Source organism: Nansenia antarctica, assembly GCF_963989245.1.
Source record: "Nansenia antarctica genome assembly, chromosome: 8".
Taxonomy (NCBI): Eukaryota; Metazoa; Chordata; class Actinopteri; order Argentiniformes; family Microstomatidae; genus Nansenia; species Nansenia antarctica.
The window spans coordinates 49,088,363-49,094,755 of record NC_137678.1 but is presented as its reverse complement, the minus strand read 5'-3'; positions in this window follow the sequence as shown (position 1 = coordinate 49,094,755).

The following is a 6,393-nucleotide window of genomic DNA, read 5'->3' as shown; positions in this document are numbered from 1 at the left end:
TAAGTATTAAAAAGTCTTATCAGGATTTTATGAGGTCTTGAATTTTGTAGGTAATTTTCTGAATTATAGTTTGAGTCCTAAAAACTTTTAGTAAAAGTTCGTGAATTTCTAGGTCTTTAAAAAGTCTTAGGAAGGTATTGAAATTAACCTCAAGGTTCCTGTATATACCCTGACTAACAGAAAGTATCAAAACAACAATAAACATTTTCCTCAAGACAGCCTAAAATGTATTTGTGATTTTACTCCAGCCTACGTTATCATCAACATGCTATTCGTTATCGGGGATACAAAAACGTGTCCAGAAAGTTTAATGGGATTTCGGGGTCACAACAAGGCACAGACTGTATGCGTCTAACCGCACTTAGTAGTAGGGTCCAAAACCAAAATTCCGTGACCACTCTCTCGCTAACATGTTTTGATGATTTATTTGACTTCTAGGGACCTTTTATGAAAAATTTAGCCTCCAGGTCCCTCCCAAAAATCCCGTTTTTTTTTGCCAGAGGCCGGTGAATAGGGTAAAGAAATTAAGGCAGGTGAATAGGGTAAAGAAATTAACTAATAGCTATCACTATGAAACTTCCCCAGTTAATCACTTACATTAATGAATATCGAACCATTATTAACATCTAACTATTTACGGATGCTTTTCTTTTTCTATTGCTGACCAAATGATTCTATTCACAGACGTGCACCTTCACAAACATAAAATACAGGTCAAAACAGATGTGCTTGTCTCATATTAAACTTATTGAAAGAATGATCCATTTCTAAACATATCCCGCTTGGACTTCCGTGTTGCTCAGTCGGCTACTTTCAAACAAAACATCTCTGCTTTCTTTAAATAAACAGGTGATTTCTGCCACTGACAACAAGTAGCGGTATTTGTATTTATTTTACAAACGACATTCTCACCTCAGATGGATCCATCTCACCACACACAGAGTGGTCGACACCTTGATGTCCGCTCACCGTCAGTTCACTGTCATTAAGGAGCGGCTACTTTCGCTTTTATTTTCCTTATAACAGATTAATCAGAGCAACGCGTCCTGGTACTCCCGTCATGTCTTCCTGGGTGGTAGACGAGTTCGCAGTTTGACTGGCGGTCAATGCAAATGTGTGATCTTTGCTACTTTAATACGATAAAATAAGAAAACAGTATTGCTTTTTAGCTATTAGGAGCCCAAATCCGATGGCAAGTCAGGCAAACAATTATATAGTGTCGTTGCCGATTAATGATCTTCATTTGTTATTTTTATTTTCTTACTATCCTCCTCTTGCTGTATTTTTAATAATGTATGTAAAGCACTTTGAATTGGCCCTGTTGTATGAAATGCGCTATACAAATACACTTGCCTTGCCTTGCCTATTTCTATCTAGCTTCTCCTTTTTAGCCACACTTTTGAAAAAGTAAATGATCTTTGTATTGCTTGTAATCTTTTGAAATGCCGATTGGTGCAATTACATTTCATTTTACACATGCCTATTATATTTGTATAAACTGGACTGTAAAGAAATATTTTGTTCACATATTTTAATTTCAATTCATCTCTGGTACCCACTCTACCCGGCAACACCTCTAGAATATGGATCAGATGGGTTTGAGCCTAAAGCTCTATCCCAGCCAGCACGCCCACGTGGGACCCATATGGGTTCAATGCGGGCTACTTGGGTACCAAGTGGGCATGGGCTGGAACTGGGCAAATTATGAGGGTCCCACATGGTCTGCATATGGGCTAACTGGGCATGGGATGGAAGTGGGCAAGCCCATGTGGTTCCCACGTGGTCTACATGTGGGCTAACTGTCATGGGTTGGAAGTGGGCCAGCCCATGTGGTTCCCACGTGGGCTACATGTGGGCTCACTGGCATGGTTTGGAAGGGGGGGGGGTTAAGTTAAGACTTTGACAGGGGGCCATTTTCGAAGTTTTGAAAGTGAGTAGAGTTTTACACTCCTTTACTCCTTTGGGTAGGGCATTCCACATGTTTGTTGAATAGCATGAGAACGAGTTCATTCCCTTAATTGTTGAGTCAAATCTGGGTTGAACATGATCAACCCAGATAATAATAATTAATAATAATTTATTTTTCTGCCATGCAATCAACTTCACAGTCAATTGTTAGAATTCTTGTTCTTGCTCTAGGCAAGGGGTCAGCCATATTCGGCCTGGCCTGCTCTATTGTAATATTGAGCAACATTTTAAATTCTAAATGTGTGTCAATGTATGGCCAACGGATGGCGGATATGATTTTTTGCCCCTCAGGGCGCCGGAAGTAAATGGACAACTTTATTTAGGCAAAAGAAAACAATTATGATTGCTTTTTTTTCACATAACCTTTGACACAATCTAAATATGTCTCAATAGAAGGGAGACAAAATTCAGCCCACCAATTGTATAAGTTAAATTGTAATAACATACTCCCATACAACTAAAATCTCTCTCCATTTTCAACATACATCAGTCAACTGTTTACCTTTGTTAAAATACCACTAAATTCATCCAAGTCTAATTTATTTATCATGTGTGTGGGCTTACAAAACGGTGTGTGTGGGGGGGGGGGGTGCAACCATAGGGTGCAACGACTACAGCATACAGATGCAAAATAGCTTCTCTAGAATACATGTGAAGCCAATGTCATTGTTATTCAAACTCAGTGAGTTTGAATTTCGGTGACCTGTATGAGAGAGAGAGAGAGAGAGAGAGAGAGAGAGAGAGAGAGAGAGAGAGAGAGAGAGAGAGAGAGAGAGAGAGAGAGAGAGAGAGAGAGAGAGAGGTGGGGGGAGGGAACTGGCTGGTCATGACGACAGTCGAGAGTTTGTGGATTATATGAGATCAATATCATCTATAGAAATGTATTACAATGTACCAGGTGAGCCCAATGTTGTTCTAGGGGTTAGTACTCATTTAAGTAAATGTACTTTAGTTAGTTAGTAGTGTGTGTGTGTGTGTGTGTGTGTGTGTGTGTGTGTGTGTGAGTGTGTGTGTGTGTGTGTGTGTGTGTGTGTGTGTGTCTCAAGGGAACAAACACAGTCTGGCTCTACCTGCAGGCCAGAACGCGCCATGCTCCCAACAGTTCCGTAGTGTTCTAAACATTCTAACAGTGAAATGGTTGCTGTGTCTTGTTGTAGAGAGAGGAGAGACCTCAATCGGCTCTGTCTCCGTCTGCCTGCCCCGGGACCCCACGCCTTCCTCCTGGTCCTACCAGTGGAGCCCTCTAAGGGGGAGGAGAGAGGGGCGCTGGAGAGAATGGAGGACATGTTTGGGGAGGGTTGTTGGGGACACACTGTCATTCTATTCACCCATGCTGGCGGTCTGAAAGAGCAGAGCATAGAGGAGTTTGTCCAAGCAGGGAGTCAGGACCTCCAGCAGCTGGTAGAGAAATGTGGGAACAGGTACCACGTCCTCAACATTAAGGACAGGGCCCATGGCAGGGCCCATGGCAGCTAACTAAACATTGGCGTGCAGGGAAAAGCACTTTCCCTAATTCCACAAGTCACCATGTTCTCATAGTCCTGATAAAGAACCATCTCTCGTATGGAACAACACGTACACAAACAAACATTGGCTGATGTTGCTCCAAATATCGACCTAACCCGCCTTTGCGCCATTGTAAATTCCCCGCAGTGAAAAGGCTGCGTCCCCGAACACAAGGCAGAGGCGGCAGAGATGGCAAAATGTTGCTCTGCAATATGCATTTAAAATGTTGATGGAAAGCAACTAAACACAAATATGACATTTATAAGGGCGGGATAGGCGACGCTATTAGTGTGCGTACCTGGTTAAACTCCTCTTCTACATCGGCGTAGATGTCGATGTGATCCACACCGTCAGCCATTTTCCAGTCAGCCTCCTCCTCCTCCGACCAGCAGACAAGATGCAAACAGGAAGGCGCAGCGCGTCACTTCCTCTAGTGACAAAGGCCTAAAAGTGTGGCCTCGTTCAGGCGAAGGAGGATGTATGGGACCTTGTTTTATGAAGGTGTAGCAGTCTCTAGGCACAGAGGGAGGTCGACACAGAGGAACAGTTGCAGAATATGCTTTTATTTAGTTCAGCACAGCTCAGCACCGTCACTGACGTGCTGAGCGAGTCTTTTCCCCCCCGCTGCTTCTCCCTTCCGGGACCCGCACCCGCTGTTCTCCCTTTTGGGACCCGCTCCCGCTGTCTCTCCCTTTCGGGACCCGCTCCGCGACCCGCCCCCTCTCAGGACTCGTTCGCTCCCGGCAGAGCCCACGCTCTCGCCCCGCTGCTCCTCCCTTTCGGGACCCGCTCCGTCCGCCCGCTCCTGGCAGAGCCCTCGCTCTCGCCCCGCTGCTCCTCCCTTTCGGGACCCGCTCCGTCCGCCCGGCTCCCCGCACCTCACCCCCTTTCGGGATCTCGTGCGTCCTCGCCGCGGCTCTCTCTCTCTCTCTCTCTGTCTCACAGTGTCTCCCCGCGGCAGGTACTTCCTGCCCTACTCATCTCCCGAGGGAACAAACACACACAGGTTAAATAGACCAGTGGGACAACGAGTCTGATCACTGACACCTGTCCGTAATCAGCCCATTATTCCCCTCCAACGGCAGTCTGGCTCCCTCTGCAGGCCAGAACGCGCCATGTTCCCCACAGAAGGGTTTTCACATTCACTGAAACAATCCAAACTTCTGTTTTGACTCTAAAGCTTCTTGTTCCCCCCCAGCTCCACCAACTACTCTCCACTCCATCATCCTTCTCCTTCTCCTCCCCCGAGCTCCTCCAGCCCTGCTCGGCTACTGGACCAGCCCCCTCCCCCTGCCCTGTCTGGACCCATTCTGGACCTCTCACCTACCACATTTGTCCAATCCAGTACCCTCTCCCTCTCCAGCCCCACTGACTCCATTCACACCTTCCCTCCATTCCCCTCCTCCTCCAGCCCCACCATTTCCTCACTTCACAACTCTTCAGCACCCCCATCCTTCTGCCCCCCCCTGCCACAGCCAACGACCTCCCAACCGTCCCCCGCTCCAGTGTTTTCATCAGTGTGGCTCAGGTGAAGAGAGAGCTGAGGAAACTCTGTACCAGGAAGGTTGCAGGCATATGCAGGACTCATGCTGAGCATGTTCTACCAGTCAGCTGTACGCGGTGGTACGCTGGGGGAACAGCATCAAGTAGTGGTGGGGGAAACGAAGCTTTCGACGCATTGACACATTCAACACAATTGTGTCGGAAAAAGTGTCGATCAATCGATGCATTCGATACAGCAGCTCCATAATGACATCTGCTGGTCAGGTCGTGGTATGGAGGCTGTACTGATTCACAAGTCAGGAATTTGGGGCAAAATACAATAAGCCCACCGTCATCTGTGATATCTTCAATAAAGGCGCTGTGAAAACTGTGTCGATGTGTATGTGGCCATATATGCGGTCTTAAATGTTGGTGTGTAGACCAGGGGCGGATTTAGGATTGTAGGAGTTCCGGGGCTTAGCCCAGACGGGTAATGAAATGCGTGCACGGCGCGCTGGAAAATCTGGCACTTTTTTTGCTGCGACACCACAAACCTGAACTTACCACCACCTTATAGCGGACAAAAGTCACTGGAGAACACTTATACCAGGGCTCAACATTAAGGCTTTTTATATAAATGATACATCATTATCAAATCAATAGTAGTCAAATTAGTTATTTGCACTAACATACACTCACCAGCCACTTGCACCGGTACACCTTGCTATTACCGGGTTGGACCCCCTCGTTTGCCTTCATTCTTCGTGGCATAGATTCAACAAGGTGCTGGAAACATTCCTCTGAGATTTTGGTCCATATTGACATTCTAGCATCACACAATTGCTGCAGATTTGTGCCAAGAAAATATTCCCCACACCATTACACCACCACCACCATTACACCACCACACCATTACACCACCACCACCATGTCCGCCCAGAGAACTGACGTAACTGGATATGTTTGTCTTTTTCTGACCATTCTCTGTAAATACTAGAGATGGTTGTGTGAGAACATCCCAGTAGATCACGTTAGCGTGATGTTTTCAACTATGGGGCACATGGTCATGTTTAGACCATTGGAAGGGCAGCCAATAGACACTCAAAGACACTTTACAAAAGATCAAGTAGTAAAATAAAAAGAAACCACAAAATAGATAAAAGAAGGTATTTATCTATCAATATTTCACAAAAGAAAGACAAGACAACATTTTAATAAAACTTTAATTAACATTAAAATTAACTGACCAATAGAGACACTGGACGGGATCTATCCGTTGTATAATGACCCACTGACCTCCCCAGGCCACAGCGGATATGAACATGGAACATCAACAACTCAACTCGGATCTCTCTTCTCTCTTTCTCTTCCTCCCTCTGTCACATGGCCTCCTCTCCTTCTCTTCCTCCCTCTTCTCTCTTTCTCTTCCTCCCTCTG